The following is a 17253-nucleotide window of genomic DNA, read 5'->3' as shown; positions in this document are numbered from 1 at the left end:
CACCTTGCCACAAGCCTGTGATTGGACAATAAAGCAGCAGTTGCAGACTGATGAGCTCATTCTTATGCTGATTCTGTTTTTCCCTCCCATTGGCATATTTATTGTTAGCACATGTGCACAAAACAGAAGCTGATTGGCTCTCAATGTTGCCCCCGCCTTATCTACTTTACAGGGGGACAAAAGGATGCCAATCAAGCCAATTTAGGTAATAAGATGCACTGATTGCATTATAAAATGCATTTAACGTTTGAAAATAAATAATAATTGCAATACTGCTCTATAGATGTCTTTTCTGGAGTTCAGCTTTACATATTTATATATCATATACTGTACATATAGAAGTAAACTGCAATAAAGAAAAAAATTACAAAGCAACAGCTAGACATAAAGAAATATAAGAAAATAAAAATAATGTGCTTGAAATCTGCAAATGTTTGCAAACTTTTACTTGTTGAGACAAGAATAACAGAATATTAAGTCCCTCCAACAGAGGGTTAAAACTTCTGAAAAAAGACTTTCTGCCCTTCAACTTCTGGCTGGGGCTTTTAGAGGAAGGGTAATGGTGATGGGTATTCAGACAGAACTGCATAGCAAGGGGCCTGCAAGCTTGCCAAATCTATCCATGTCCAGTTTGACATCTTTTGGAGGGGAGGGGGTATATTTTGTAATATTCTATCTATGAATCCGCCTTCTCCTGCCTTATAACAATATAGACTGTATAGGCTGTAGATAGGTGTCCTGGTAATTTAGAAATATTACTATCTGCTTGTTTTACAGAAAGACAGAATGTATGAGCAGGGAGCTGTCTGCAAAGGATCAGGCTTATAACAGGTGCTGGAACACAGATGCTGGAAGACACACTGGCATGTACAGCTGTTGGTGGGTGTTTGTAATAACAAATGTGCACAGCATTTATCAACCAGTTTGCACCCAATAAAAATACCTGCTATGGTATGTAGCTGTTCTGACAAAAAATATGGAGGCATGTTGTGTGTTTAGTGACACTCCCTAGCACTCCAATTGTCAAAGAGAGCTGCAGGAGGACAGTGAAAAATGCATGCTATGTATTGAGTTCTACCAGATCCTGCAGCGTGAGATGTGAACAGGATATATTTTTTGTGTATATATATATATATATATATATACAGTTGTGTCCTCAATAGGGCTCTGGCTTTAAGGCAAGATGGTCACCTTGACCCCAGTGCTACCACAATGGGAAATCAATCACTCAGCTCCCACCATTCCTTCATTCAGATTTTTTTGTTCCCTCTATGCTTCTAGGTTGTGCCTCTTTTTGATCTGGTTGTATAGGCAAAAACAAAATAATTTAAAAATAAATGAATACAACAATTAGATGTATTGTTTGACTACCAAAATGATATATGATACTAAACATTTCATCCAACCTCTGAAATAGTGCATTTATTTTGAAAAATCATTATTAAGGGAAAATAGTGGTGAAGAAGAGCATTTGTGGGTTTAGCCAGTTTTCTATCCAGTTTTTGCATATTGGTTCTTTGTAAATCTTGTAATATAGGGTATGGCAGGGGTCTGTGCTTTTACTATGTGCTTTCTACTAATTTGTTCCTATTTGTCTTGGCAGAAAATTGGGAGATGATTGAAAATTGGAATGATTGGGAATTGGGAGATGAAACTGAGAGAAAATTGTGATGTATCATCAAGTCCCTTTGCTGCTTTCCTCTTGTTCTAACTTTTCTGTTTTTAAGTAAATAACCAGAGAAAGAATTCCAGGTAACTGTCGTGGACCAAACTATTTGTTATTCTTTTTATAAATTCTTGTGATTTACACATGGCTGCAAACTAGGATTTTTTCCAGGTTTACCTTTACAGCCACCTTGCCCACCTGCTTGCTTATTGAACAATCATCAATGCCATGATCATAATTTACTTCCCAGTAACAGGATGTGGGCAGGAGACAGAGGTATAACCTGAAAGGCTATGAAATCATTGAACAGCATTAACCAATCCTTTTCCATGTAGTATTTATGTAGCTGTTTGAATATAAGTTTCATCTTAATGCTACCTTCAGACATGCAGTAAACTGCAGGGGTTTACCCGTGCTCCATAATGCTCCCATGAAAACATATGGGAGCCGTTGGAAACTTTTTTGTGCATGCATTTGCATTGTAGTGGTTTGTGGCACAGTTCCTGGACAAGGAATTCAGCTTCTTTCCTTGAGCAGCCAGCCACTTCCATTGACTTGAATGTGGATGCGTTACTGCACTGAGCTGCAGCTGAACTCGGTGGCATTGAGCTGGCATTGCAGTTGTGGTTGTTTTGTTAGGGGACTAGAGATGGCCTATTACCCTGTGTGGTACACCGAACCACAACCCTTGTCAATCACACAACACCGCCTTTGTCAAATGCTGTGGTTGATCCTAAAAACTTCTGAACACATAAAGGGGCACCCAGGTGCTGCTAACCATGCATTGTAGGTGACATGTCTGAAAAAAGCCTTCAGCTCGAAGTGGCACATAAGCCATAACTCTCATGTCATAGTGAACCATTCATCATTAAATCATCAATCAGTCTAGTTTATAAATAACAAAATTTGCATTTTTTGGGGGGATACCAAAGGTGTGACTGATTCCTATTTACATATGTGAAAGTTTCTGGATTCTCCAGTGGCAGTTTATGGACATGCACATAAAAAATGCATTACAAATGACTGAATATGGCAAATATATAAAATATTATAACATAGCAGGAGATACAAATATGTATTTATCTTTATATTTAGGTTCCTAAATAAATGGCAACACATACAAAAATTTTATGTAAAAAATATAAAATGATTTCCCTGTAAAGACCAACCCATTATTATTACTATTATTATTATTAATAATATTATTATTTATAATAATAATAATAATAATATAAAAAACAGGTTTTATATAGCGCCAACATATTACGCAGCGCTATACATTAAATAGGGGTTGCAAATGACAGACAGATGCAGATAGTAACACATGAGAAGGGGAGGACACTGCCCAGAAGAGCTTACAATCTAGGATTACTCTGTCCATCCAAGCTTAGCTTTAATATTCTGCTCACTGTACATAATACATAAAGAAAGTATTTTGTATGTGCAAACAATGCAAATACCTAAATTTGACTTGCTATCTGCCTCTTACAATCCCTATAGTGCAAAACACAGACTAGAAGAGGGTGAAGCTTCACAAGTAGCCAGTCAGTTGTGATGTAGTGTGCAAACCCATGTAACATCCTGAAAGGAAGAGAGTGACAGAGAGAGGAGCTCATCAGCCTGCTGCTTCTCCTTGACTGTCCAATCACAGGATGGGGAGGGACTACAGGCTTCCTCTATGTAGATGGCCTGCATAGTGGCCATTTAAATATTTATTATTTAACTATTTAAATATATTTACTATTTATATAGACCCACACATAGGCAAGAAACAAAAAACATCTGATTTACCTGTTTGTTGTATTTTATTCTCATTTTGTGCTCATGTGACATGTGTACCATAGTTGCCTGACGTTGTTCATGGATTCATGTCCATGGAGAAGCGCACAGCAGGGGGGGCGCTCACTTGTCTTCCTCCCTCCCTTCTTCATAGAACAGAACTATGCTCTGTGTGTACAGCGCTCGTTCATTCATCTGTCACTTTTGTCAAACATTGAATGTGTGTACGCTGCCTTACTTCAATATTCTCTATATCTTGCCATTCCTGGTCTAAAGCTGGTGGTGGCACAATAATGGGACTTCTGTTCCATCTACTTTCAGGGAGACTTTCTGAAAAGCTGAAATATCCCCCATGTGATAGTGAACCTCAAACACTACCCAATTGTCACAAGTGATTGTTGAACACAAGTTCTATAATCCACTTACCCAGACCTGTTCTGCATTTCTTTAACTCTACATGCCACCATTCCTATGGTTCTAGCAGTCTCCAGTACTTTCCCTGTTAAAGACCAGAGGGCTTCAGAAGAACTCCACCCTAGCAAAAATATAATACAATAATAGACTTCTGGAACCATTTATCAGTTTTACCATTGTTGCATGTGACCATACTGTACTACTACACAAATAGATGGTGCTGAAAAATGCATGAATTCCTTTTATTCCTAAACTAGGTACACACGTGCAATAATTGTGCAATAAAAATAAATGACTAACGATTATGCACTGTTATTTTGAGCGATCGTATTGTGCACAATTCTGTACATGCTGTTACGATCGTTCAAATATAATCCACCAATAATGTACACACGCTAGATACGATCGTTTGAACGATGCAGGAAGTGACATGTAAAGGGAAAAGTGTACCGCAGAATCATCCACGATCACTGAACGACCGTACACACAATGGATTGCGAACAATCGTCGGCCAATCAGATCTGCTGGGACGGTCGTTCGTTTACAGCGACAACCCTCGTTCATCGGCGTCGTTGTCCTTTTTTTTTGTTAACGATTATCGGACGAACGGTGATAATTATTGCAGGTGTGTATGCAGCTTAACACATGAGTACTGTGGCCAAGATGGTCACACCAAGCAAGATACCCAATATTTAAGTTTGCTCATGTTTATTATAATTATATATTTTTAGTTTAGTTTTTACTCCATTACAAAGACTACTCAAGGTCAATGCCCTGTAAGCAGATTGTGCCTGATTTACAAAACCTTAATCTATTAAACGGAATGGTCTCCATGTAATCAGTCTCTGCTGCACAGAGAATATCCCTGGTGAGGTATGTATACTAATGAGGTATTTATCAGTGTCAGACAGAGATATCCTTAAGTCGTTGCCATCTGAACCCACAGTCTGATTAAACAATTAAACAGGCAATGTCTGGTGGAGAAGCAATACTCTTTAATGCTTCATTATCTATTGCAGTTAGCAGCGCCTTCATCTGACACTTTTCTAACTTTTCGCATTTTTTTCCCTCTTTTCTTTAAACCCCCGGAGAAGATGGATGTCTTCCACTCTGAGCTCTCTTCTTTCAGGGAGTGGAGATGCATATTGGTGTTGTGTGAATAGGAAGATTGAATTCCTTGTAATTTTTTATATATTGTTGATTAACGTGAACCTATCATGTTCTTCAAAATGTATATATATATGCCAGCTATGATGCAGAAATATAGCGACAACGGTCTTTTAAATAGCCCCTATGATGCTGTGTTCCAGGTTGGATGTTTGTAGGCCTTTCTGTCTGTCTATCCACCTAGAACTATTCCACACCTTCTAACATCCAATATCAGATCCTGCACTGGACACTGAGATTCAGCACTTAGTTTTGATATGAACATAAAGCTGCTATTATCTGACTACACATCTGATTTATATTCTAGGTGGTCAGGGATTTTAAAAAGACACAGGAATTGCACCGATGGTTGTCACAGGTACTTGCACTTCCCACATAGGGTGGGTTAGCATAGCCAAAAGGATTTTAATCTGCATTGTTTGATAGTAGTTGGGTGAGCAGGTATGTACATCCGTCAAATGATCCTTTTTGCAAAAGATGTTTTAATAGATACACAGCCTTGGATATCCTAAAGTTGCATATTTATGCATGTAGAGGAGGTAAGGTAGCTCACAAGTATACAGCCATGGTGGTGGATTTATAGCACTGCCATACACATATGGCACAACAGGTTGAGAAGATAAAACCTGACCAATGAATTTGTCTTCCTATTAACAGTCAGCAACTGAATCTCTAGATAAGTCAGGCAGTGGCCACACACATATGATTGTTTTCTAATCGGACTGAAAACTTGTATTAAGACATCTGCTATCTTAGCATTTTTTTACATCTAAAATGGCAAGCAGTGGAGTGTAATCACTGAATTTATGCATGCTTAAAAGTAGGGATGAGCGAGCGAGAATATTAAGTTCGAGCTCGCAACGAATCAGGCCTTTCTCGCTTGTAAGCGAGAACAGCCTTCTGATTCGCCGAGAAGTCAAACTCTCACCAAACCTCCTGTATTATAAGTATCTGTTACAAATGATACATTTGTATCTGTAACAAATGTATAATTTGTAAGAGATACTTATATTACAATGTCAGGAGGTTCTCCTTTGCTGGGCATCTTCTTAATGATTGCAGCTGTGGCTGCAATCATTGAGAAGAGTGTACGATCCCCACGGCACTAGAGGTTAGATAACCTCGGGAAGTGCCTGGGAATGGCAGAGGATTTCCAGGGCTGGAAATCCTTCTGTTCGGTGAGAGTTCGACTTCTCGGCGAATCAGAAGGCTTGTTCTCGCGTACATTTTGTGCGATTACTGCCAGAGGCATTCTCGCTCATCCCTACTTAGGAGATCTACAAGTTGGGTCCCTGTGGACAGTTCAGTGATCAAGTGCAGGGCACTTATGCAGGTGGTATCCAAAATCATCTGGGCAAAGTAGGTGGCTTTTTAGCAAAAAATTATTTTAGGAAGCTCATAGAAATGTTGCAAATGAGCTGCAAGTTCACTTAGTTCCCTTTTAATCTTCAGCCAAAATGGACATATGGCCCTAAAGGGCTTCTTGAGGGTACTGTGCTGCCTATGTGCACCAGCATACACAGGTGTGACTCTAAGAAAAATGAATGCAGAACCTAAAGACTCTTGTCCTGTCTTATTTCCTTCCATGCCATTCAGAAGATAAAGATACAGATAATTGAACTGACTTAGCTTGCAAAGGAGCTAGGTACATTTTTCTGTAATTTTGTACTTATTTAGGTAATGCAAGCCCCAGACAGTCAGATATCTTATTGATAAGTGACGAGACGTTTCCCCATCCTCAATGGCATTGTTGCTTTGCTGAAAATACTCATTCCATTTTCTCAATAAAAAAGAGAAAGCTGGGAGCTTGCTGACAAAGACATTTTTCAATTTTGTGTGTGATAATAAACTATTGAAATAATTGGAAGGCTTATTGGTCATTCAGTGATACCCCTATTGTTACAAGCTATGCTTGAAGCGTGCACAATGCTTGCAAAGTTCAGCACATGTATAAGCACCGTACATCTGCTGTAAATGTGGTTGATTTGAATTATGAAGATAATCCACTTACTGAGGATTTTTCTTTGTCAGTGTCCCTGACATACACAGCTGTCATCCTCCTGTCATTCTTCAGTATTCCACATGAAATATTTTAACCTTCAGTACTAAAAATCACATTGGAAACAATGTAAATACAAAAATACTTGCCAAACAAATTATGCTTAAATTGTGTAGCTCTCTAAAGCTGCACGTCCAATAATTATCGTTGGAAACGAACGACTGGCCAAAAATTGTTCTAAAAAAAGTGACCAACGACGCCGACGAACGAAGATTGCCGTTGGAAATGAACGACCGGCACGGCGGATCTGATTGGCCGACGATCATTATCTATCGTGTGTACAGTCGTTCAGTGATCGTGCATGTTTTTGCAATACATTTTCTCCTTTTCATGTCACTCCCTGCATCGTTCAAACGATTGTATCTAGCATGTGTACACTATTAGTGGATTATATTTGAACGATCGTATCGTTACAGCATGTACAGTATTGCGGACAATACGATTGTTAAAGTATAATCGTGCATAATCATTGATCGGTCATAATCGTTCGTTTTCTAACAATATTTATTGGAAGTGTATACCTAGCTTTAGGTTGTGCATTCTAATCTGAATTATCATCGGGTATATTTATCTGAACCTGGAGCAGTAAATGACAAGACTGGCACTACACTTCAGGCCTTTTATGCAGACTCAAAAGTCCAGTTCGTTTTGCAAACATTTTGCTGTGCTCAAAGCAGTTTTGGTTTATGTTTTGACCTGCAAATTGTGGACAGTCCTTCCTGTATAGGAATAAATAAAGATAACCTGTCTCTGCTTATTAGCAGATATAAAGGGGCAGATTTACAGCTTGAGCCATAAAATATTCAAAGGATTTATAGGGTCATCAGCTTGCCTGCTTGTGAACCTGTCAATAAGTTAACTCTGCTTAGAACAAGAAGCCAACTTCAGCTCTTTCCACCTGCCCTAGGCAAAAACTGACTAGCAGTCAACTAATACAAGCTAAAGACTACATCAGCATGCATTTCAAATGTCCTTGATTTGCAAAGATTGTCCCAATTTCAGATTCCCCAGTCCCCCTTTTCTCCTTAATTGTCTCTCTTTTTGGGTAGATAAATACACTTCTATATAAAATGGCAATATGAAATACAGTAGTCATTTAACTAATAAAAAGTGGTATATTGCAATAAACCTTTCATCCAGTCTTTCCATGTATTATTTTGAATAATAACATTTGCTGATTTAGTCAAATATTTTCAGACTATTTATTTTTTATGGTCTGCACAATGGGGACATGGCAGGGGGGTGTTATTTGCCTACATATTTTTGAGCTAAAAAGTGTCCTTTTTCCCTATATCGAAAAATTTGGAACACAAGCAAGGCGATCAGTCAAATACCTATAGAAACATGGCCACCTAGTCATAACTTCTACGTTACAAGATCCCAGACCCGATCTAACAACTACACTAGAAACCAAATGGGCTCTTGTTTTTTTTTAACAGAAATAAAAACAATTTCTACAAGTTTACACCATGCAAGAACAAAAAACATCAACATGTGGGTTGCAAAATCTGCTTGAATACGAATTTATAAAAAGCACTGTGATTGTAGTTATCGGTAGTGCTATACTTAGTCCTCTAGGTTGTCTAAAGAAGTGGTTGTGTACCTTTTCGGACCCACAGACCACTAAAATGACTGGCTCCGAACCACACATGCGCGGTGAACTGGGAGTCACTCAAAGGAAACAAACTTCCCCCATAGTGACATCATGATGCCAGAACCTGCCCACTCTCCTATTGCAGATCTGAACCTGCAATGGGAGGGTCTCTGGACACAACTTGCCCACCTCCCTGAGCCTGCAATGAGTACGAGGGACATGGTCTGCAGCTCTGGCCGGTGTGCAATCCCATCGGGGTCCTTCTCCTGACGTCAGGGGTGCACTGGCCAGAGCCTCGGATCAGCAAAATTTTCTCTTTGACCACTGGTTGGTGACGGCTGGTCCATAGTAATGTCTTTTCTATTTAATATTGTTCGTCTTAATGACGTGATTTTTAATATACTGGGGTAAACACTGGATAGCACCATGGCAGGATAATGTGTAATGTGACTCTAGCATCAAGGATAGTAAGCTTTCCTGGATGGTGTTCTGTATTGTTGATAAAATGAGGAGGGGAGTTGTAATAACGACATCTTACGGCCTAAAAGAATAAGTAAGCTGCCATTGCAAACCTGGGTCTAGCAAAAACAGCTTTCCTGGTTGGGATTTGCTTCTCTGACTTTAATACTTTCTGAATCACTAAGCCAGAATGAATGTGCAGATCAGAAATTCGGGTAACTGCAACACAGGTATCTGGCTGTTTGTTTTATGTGTGTTTAACCAAAATATAAATTTTCCATTCAGTCAATTAGCATTCTTTCAAAAGAGTTCAGCAATGCCAGCTTACATCATCTCTCAATTATAAGTCTATTTTAAGTTAAATTGTGCTTTAAGGGGTTTTCAGAACTAAAACGCATGTGGATGGGATTTCTGGAAAAGTGGGGAAGCTTTGATTGAAAAAAAATCAGCTTCATATATTATGTATCAGGAAATATTGATGAGTATAAAACAGAAATAAAGATTTAAATATTATATATTATATACTATCTTTTCTGGTTGTACCCAGACAAGATTCGCATTGTATTCCACTGGATGAGACGCAATAAAAGCATTTAGTTCTCTTTGAGAACTGCCAATGTGCTTTGTTTTCTGCTATGCAGAACTCTCAGCATACCGTCATTTCTTGTGTTTACAGGCTAAATGATATAAATGAAGACACAGTAATGATATGTTCACATTCCCTGCAGCTATTCTGCGAGCAGGCCTTACCCAGCTCAGTCTTGTAATACATCATAATTGTATGGAAACGGGAAATGTACCCGTATAAACCAAAGCGAGGGCTAATATAGGTTTTGTAAAATTGCTGCTGACATTCTGTAAATGATTACATATTAATGACATCCGGAAAAAAGAGGTAGGAGAAAAGAAGCTTTGTTCCGTGTTATATAGCAAATGGGAAATATGAAAGAAGATAACTTGCTGATAGTATTTAGGAAAGTGAGTAAAAATGCTCACAAATATGGGCTGTACAAAATGTGCCATCAGCATAGCTAGTGGTGGATGAAATTACACAAGGAGATTTATAATAAATATTAGTCACTATGCCTAAAAATTACGATGGGTCCTATTTATAAACAAATGCAGAATTTACTTTCTTTTTTTCTCTACTTTTAGAAATCTGTTTACCATTACAATAACACTAAACTGAGTACTGATCACCTATTTTATTGTCATGAGATAACATCATCTAGATCCACATAAATGCAGCCCAAGGGCTATTTTACTACTAAATTTCCTAAATTAAATTAAACAGAAATATATACACTTTTTCTTATGTTGTAGTAAGCACCTAAAAGCCATTTTTATGTAGTGTGGTCTATGTTTTATGGTGCTGATGTGATGTGCTGGTTATTCTGAAAACACAAACATTCCCCAACTTGCCAGCTAGTCAGCAAAGAAGTCTGATTCAATCTGATTAAAAGCCACACCACTGCATCCAGGCACTGCTGCACGGTGTGAAATGACTTGAATGACACATGGGCCATATACAGTCATGTTACAACCCATGGTGTTACTGAATGAACTCATCACTTCTCAATTCTGCACCCTAGTTGGGGCATCTGAGACTGCTTTGGGTCTACTAGGACCCCAGTATTGCCATTGCCAAACGCAAGTCTAATGGTTCCGAGTTGTTTGCTCTGAATGCTGCTTGCAGTTGTTATAATACAAATGGTGCTAAGCGCACTTGGAGCACTACAGAGATAGGAAAGCAAGCTGTATTGTAGTTTACCTGAAGCTACATTGCATACCTAAAATCAGCCATTTTTCTCTTCAACCCTTTAACTTAATTACCAATTTTGGGATTTATTGTGAAACTACCACGTGGGCTGCCATTGTCTTATTCTAAAAAATGCTAATTGCCTGGATGTAAAGCTGATGACTTGGTTTTAGTCATTTTAGTCACACACCTGAAACAAGCAGCTGACAGCTGAACACTTGATCTCCATACTCATTCTGAAATTCTTTCTATATTGTAATTCTATGTATTGAAGGCAGAGAACCAAAACACCAACTAAGTAACAGTATATTATAAAACCAGATAGAAATGGTTGCTTACCAAATGTCTGGCGGTATAATTGAGTAATCAGGCTGCATTACCAGAGTTTGCCTGCAGGTGCTGCTGTAGGCAAAACCTGGAATCCCACCCAGCTATGGTAAAGCGGGGGTTGGTATAGGCAAGGTTAAAAAATTTTGCAAATGAAAGTTGAACTTCACTATGTATTTCTACTTCATTCTGAAAAGTCAAACTTTCACTCGCTGGAGCTGCAGGTTTTCCAATCTAGAACTACACAATGTCATTTTTCTAATCATTTGTGTTGCAGAAAAAGGTATTCTATTTGTATTCTGGCAATTTACCTTTCCTGTGCTTGTATAAATCATGGCTGCTTTTGTAAACATCCTCTTGGATGCTATGAATAATAAGTCCAAATATTTAAAGTCTATTTAGCATAGACTTGTGTCCTAAGTAAACCACACTGTCTATTTATGTTTCTGAGCCCAAATCTTAAAGCCAAATTATTAGAGGTCAGGTAAAGTGTGAGATGTGAATCTTCATTTTCAGTAAAATGCAGAATACATGATTTTTTTATATTGCTGAGGTTTAGAAAAGGAGAAAGCAAACAAAAGCTTACAAACAATGAAACAATCACATTGAAGCTGAGCTGAGCTTCCGGTGTAAGCGGGGTGACAGATGACACATGGAAACAAAGTCTAATCTATCAGAGTCTAAAGCATATACAGAGGGCAATTCTACTGAGACAGGCAATGCTGGAAGAATTGTCTTTTCTTGTGAACGGGTCTCCTGAAAAGCTTATTGAACAGAGCTGAAAAACAAATTGCAAATAACACTTAATGCCTTGATATTGAAAAAAAACAGAAATTCGGAATTTCTAAAGCACATGCCATGGTGACACCAGGAAGTTATTTGAGACTTAGAGGTTGTGCACATGAAAAAGAAAATGAAAAATATTGACGAAGGCATTATGGCACACCCTAGCTCAGGCATTCTCAACAAGGGTTCATTGGAACCCTAGGGTTCCTTAAACTGGGACTGAATAATCTCCCATGGAGTCAATACCATTTGGCAGAACTAGATCTATGAACCTATGGTTACCTGTCTATAAGGGTGGCATTCTTCCCAGTGGCCACCAACAGATGGGCCATTTTTCCCACGAAGCATGAATTTTAGGGTTTTAGTAGCACCTGAAATTTACTTAAAGCATAACTAAACTCAAAATAAAATAAACACTTACCTTTAATCCCGCAGATCTGTCGATCCATCGGTAGGTTGGGTCCTGGTTGGATTGCGTTCTTCGCTTGGGTCACGCGTCATCCCAGTATTTGTCTTTGGCTGGGTGCCGACATCTTCTTCTCTCTTCTTCCGGGTTCTTCCTCTTCCTCCACTGCGCAAGATCTGGTGGCCTAGATGGGGAAAAAGTTTGCTGATCTCACTGCATATGCGTGAGATAGGCCATTTTTTTCTTCCATTAAAGAAAGGGCTCCGGGAAGCTCTTGGCCGCTCCTTCTGCACATGTCCTAATCTCGGGCATGTACAGAAGGAGCAGCCAGAAGCCTCCTGGGATGCGTGACGTAGACATCCTGGGAGGCTTTGTGCTCTATGGTGTTGCACTTAAAAAAATATACAATTTAAATAAAAGGATTGTTTACCCTTTTATGTAAAGAATTAATTTGGACTTTAGGTTTGTTTTAGGGGTTTCTTTAGATTAAAAAGGCTGCTTTTAAATTAAATGAATTAAAGTGGAAGTAATTGTGTTACTGAAACTCAGGGTGTTACCATAGTCTGGAAATATACTTATATAGCATATTTGCACCTTATGACACACTTACCTGTATAAGCACCCCCTATCAGCGGTGCAGCAGCAATTATGTTCTTTGTTGCAACTGCTGTCATCTTTCCATAGTCAGGGATTTGAAATCTTCAACCATCATCCTTGGCCAAGTTAGAAAGATGTAGCTCCTGTGCATGGACACTACTACATGCGTGTTTCAGTGTCCACAACACAAAAAGTCCTGATAGGTGGGCAGAAAGATCTATGGCAAAAAGGGTCCTAATGGTCTCTTCTGCCACTGTTCTACATGTTGCCAGTAATCCGGGGATCATGGATTGTGTCTTCTTGTAATGCTGAACACACACTGCAGGTTTCATGCTAACTTTCATATACAATCTGATACTTTAAAACATTGTGGTTGATTCTTTTAGCATCCCATCAGATTGAAACTTGTCCTGGGAATTTGAATGGGAGTGGTGATACAGGAATGAGAGCGGGAAGGATACATTTCTGCTGCCTTGCTACTGGCACTGATATCTGAAAGAAACTAAACATGATTTGTTTTATCTTTCTTTAATTCTTAATTGCACTAAAGCATTGTAATCACTTCTGGGTCGTTTTTCAATTCCCATCTGATTTCTTATCTTATAAAATAATCAAAAGGTAAATTTTGAAGGCAAAACAGCAGCTGACTGATCATAAACAACCAATTTTTGGGGTTTCAATTGGATGTGGGCAGAATATACAAGTTGGTAAAAAATGATTGAAAGTACACAAGGCAAGTTGTGTATAGAAACATTCAACCAAATCTGATCGGAATTCTGATCACCTGTTATCAGCACATGAACTGATTGTCTCCTTGTTCTTTGTCCTCCTCTTGCATTTCATTACTGCTGTACAAGTACTGCAAGAGGCTGATACCGGGTAAAATTCAGTTACTTACATCATTTTCATTTACAAATATATTAATATTGTAATAATGAATACTCAGCTACTTTAAATGTTTTTATTTGCCTAGATTCTGGTTTAATGAAAAAAGTTTCAGATATACATGTGCTATTTTGGACTTAACAATATTAGGAAAGCTTTATTTCTGACAATTTTTGTACATTATGTTATGAGACAAAATGGTTATTAGATTCTCATAATGCAAAGTAAAAAAAATGCCTTACACAGGTGCTACTGCCTGCTTCCCAATTTGTCAAATATACATGTTGTGTATTGTATCCAGAAAGAAACAGGAGATCATTGAAAGGGTCTGAGACACTCAATTTTGTTCCTGAGACACTCCATTTTGTTTCATATTCTAGTTTTTAGTTATGAGAGCTTAGTTAAGAGAACTAAAAGTTGGCCTGTAGCTAGCATGGAGCAAAGGGACACATGACAGGGTGAGGAGGTGAGACAGGAGAAGGAAAAGAAAAAGGAGTTAAAAAAAAAAAAAAATAGTAAGAAAAAGTGCGGGAAATTCAAATTAAATGCGCGAAAAATGAATTAAGAGATTGGTTAGAATTTTGTTATGGGAGGGGAGATTAAAGTATAAATAAAGGGGTTGGGGGGGAAAGGGGGTCAGTTTTACCTGAAGCAGCAAGCATCTCCCACCCCACCCCCCTCCCTGGTTATAATAATTTGAATCGTAAGGAGAAATTAAGGTGTGGATAAGCTCTGGCATTGTCATGGCAGCAGGTGGGCGTTCTTTCATAAGGTCCATGAAAGGGTTAAAAGTTTGCGGCAGGTTGGGGGTCTCTTGGTTAAAGGGTGGCCTTGCACGACACTCGGTTGTCGTGGGGGCTAGGTGTTAGAGGAGGTCATCCGCTGATTGTCCCTGAGGCGGCGGAATAGCGGCTGGGGGCCTGGTTAATGAGCGGATGTAATTTTGGGAATTATAAATAGAATTGGTGTCATGGACCTATAAGAAAGAAATTGTAGCGTGTTGTGCTGGAAGAGGTTGATTTGTTATAAAATGTTATAAATATATATATATATATATATATGTTTTATTGGTTATTATTATTATTAAACAGGATTTATATAGCGCCAACATATTACGCAGCGCTGTACATTAAATAGGGATTAAATAAAACGGGCTGCTATGGCCAATTCAATCCAACAAGAAGTCTGGTGCGTTTTGTTTGGCTACCTAGGGAAGGTGGTTGGGGGTAGGATTGGGTTGAGTTAGCAGCTCATGGATCTATCCACTCCACCCTAGTCATGTATTCCTTGGTTGTTTAGACTATATGTGTATAAACCTGATGTTCTGCCAAGACGAGTGTCCTTGTTAATTCTGCTAAACTCAGATAATGTCGATTGTTTATGAATACCAAGGTGTTTTGTATGTGTCTAAAATTATGTCGCTAAATAGTTTCCTTTTAGAATACATTTATTAGTGAATTTCCATTCTAATAAATGAGCATGCGCAACGGCATATTGCTATGGTATATAAACTAATGTTTGTTATAATAAAGTTGGAGATTGCTTGATACCATACAAGTGTATGCGTCAGTGATTCTTCCCGGGCGCGCCTGTTCTGATGCACTGAGGGACACTGGGATGGTGAGAGATCACAGAGGAATAGAGCCAAGAAACCTGCAGATCCTTTCAATCACTGAACTGAAATACTAAAATGAAGTGAGTGATGGTTTCACACAGGCTGAGTGGGAACATGCTGAACATAGTAGACAGCAGAGTGAGCAGAAGGATGGCTTGAACAGTCTGCAGCTCTTTGTTGTCCAGTCAGCTGGTTGGGTGGTGTGTGTTGTCACCAGTGTTCTTAATCAAACTGTTCTTGTGCTGCAATGGTTGCCGACAATCTGGCTGTGCTGTCTTCCAAGGTTGTATGGATGACAAAAGTGGCTTAAAATTGCAAATCATTTGGCAGATGTATTTCAGTTGCTTATTAGGCTGCTTGCTAGCTTTGTTCTATGCTTGTACTTATTGCTCCCCCATGGCACTAACATGCTCCCCCCTTTTGCTTCATATACATAGATATGTTTTACAAAGAATGAGAATGGACTAAGGGCACAATGGTGCTTTTCTGCATGGAATTTGTATGTAATAATTATGAAGATACCACTTAGTTCTTGGTATATAAATTCCAATATATTACACCTTTATGTATCTATCTTTGTTTTACATAATTCTTTTCTGACACTGACATTAAATCACTTTAGATTCTTCACTCATTGGAGGACTTCATTAAGGAATGAAGGATAACCCCTCCTTAAAATAAGCTTATTCTTGTTTTATGTTTGTCTACTGATCTCACTATGTGTTCAATACATATTCTGTGCACATCTATATATGTACAACCATTTGCATGCATGTGTGGCTTATGAAGTCACTTCCTGCTGGGAAACACAAATATATAAGGAGCTTCCATCCACTTTCACTGTCTTTGTTCTTTAATAACTGTTATCCTGTTACCAACCTTAGCTAATTCATCATGTTATTGGGCCTGACTTATTAAAGCTATCTAAGACTGGAGAGGATACACTTTTATCAGTGAAGCTGAGTGATCCACCAAAACTGGAATGGATTTCCTAAAAGTCATTTGCTACTTGTTAGCAAATGTTTTCAAACCAGGACCAGATTCGTTTCAGGTTTGCTGGATCACCCAGCTTCACTGATGAAAGTTTATCCTCACCGTTCATAGAGAGCTTTCATAACTCAGGCTCATTGACACAGTTCTTGGTATTGGCTCATAGGTACATTCATTAGAAGTTATATTATAAAAGGTAAGACTTTGGCTGCATCTGACACATACAGCCATTGAGGAATGTGGCTAATGTCTAATAAAATTAGGAGCCTAATAGACATAATATCTGATTCAAAACCCAATCCATTAAGTAGATATAAAACAAAATTAAATATAGGGGTTTATTTACTATTGTTGTCTCCTATGATTTACACAATTCAGACATTATTTACACATTACACATTTACACAATATGATTAGCTATAATATTAAGTTCTGCAAATCTTTGGTGAAAAAAACAAATTAAAATGGTAATAATTTGCCAAAGCATTACTACTATTAAACAATTTCGATGGTAATTTTTAAAAGAATAGAATAGAGCACAAAAAAACAAAATAAGTGTTACAAAAACCCAATTTTATAGTGTGCAGGACCATAAGAAAATAAGGTAGAAGGTTGCCTAGAAAGCAGACATTCCTGTGCATTAAACTAGCATCTAACCCATTAATCATTATTTCTCTGCTTTGTCTAAACTACAGTAACAATGAATAAAAAAAGACTTTCCTAGCTGTAGAAAACAGGATTTCCTGCTTA

At 38.3% G+C, this 17253-nt stretch overlaps 1 long non-coding RNA gene across 1 annotated transcript in view; it reads left to right on the top strand.

The window, feature by feature from the left end:
• LOC140332616 (uncharacterized) overlaps positions 1-873 on the top strand; it is a 47123-nt gene extending 46250 nt beyond the window's left edge. The window contains exon 3 of the long non-coding RNA XR_011921201.1: positions 778-873. This is a non-coding gene — a long non-coding RNA (uncharacterized lncRNA). The remainder of the gene's footprint in view (positions 1-777) is intronic.
• The last annotated feature ends 16380 nt before the right edge of the window (positions 874-17253 follow it).

Source organism: Pyxicephalus adspersus, chromosome 6 (assembly GCF_032062135.1).
Source record: "Pyxicephalus adspersus chromosome 6, UCB_Pads_2.0, whole genome shotgun sequence".
NCBI lineage: Eukaryota > Metazoa > Chordata > Amphibia > Anura > Pyxicephalidae > Pyxicephalus > Pyxicephalus adspersus.
This window is presented reverse-complemented; position numbering and strand designations above follow the sequence as displayed.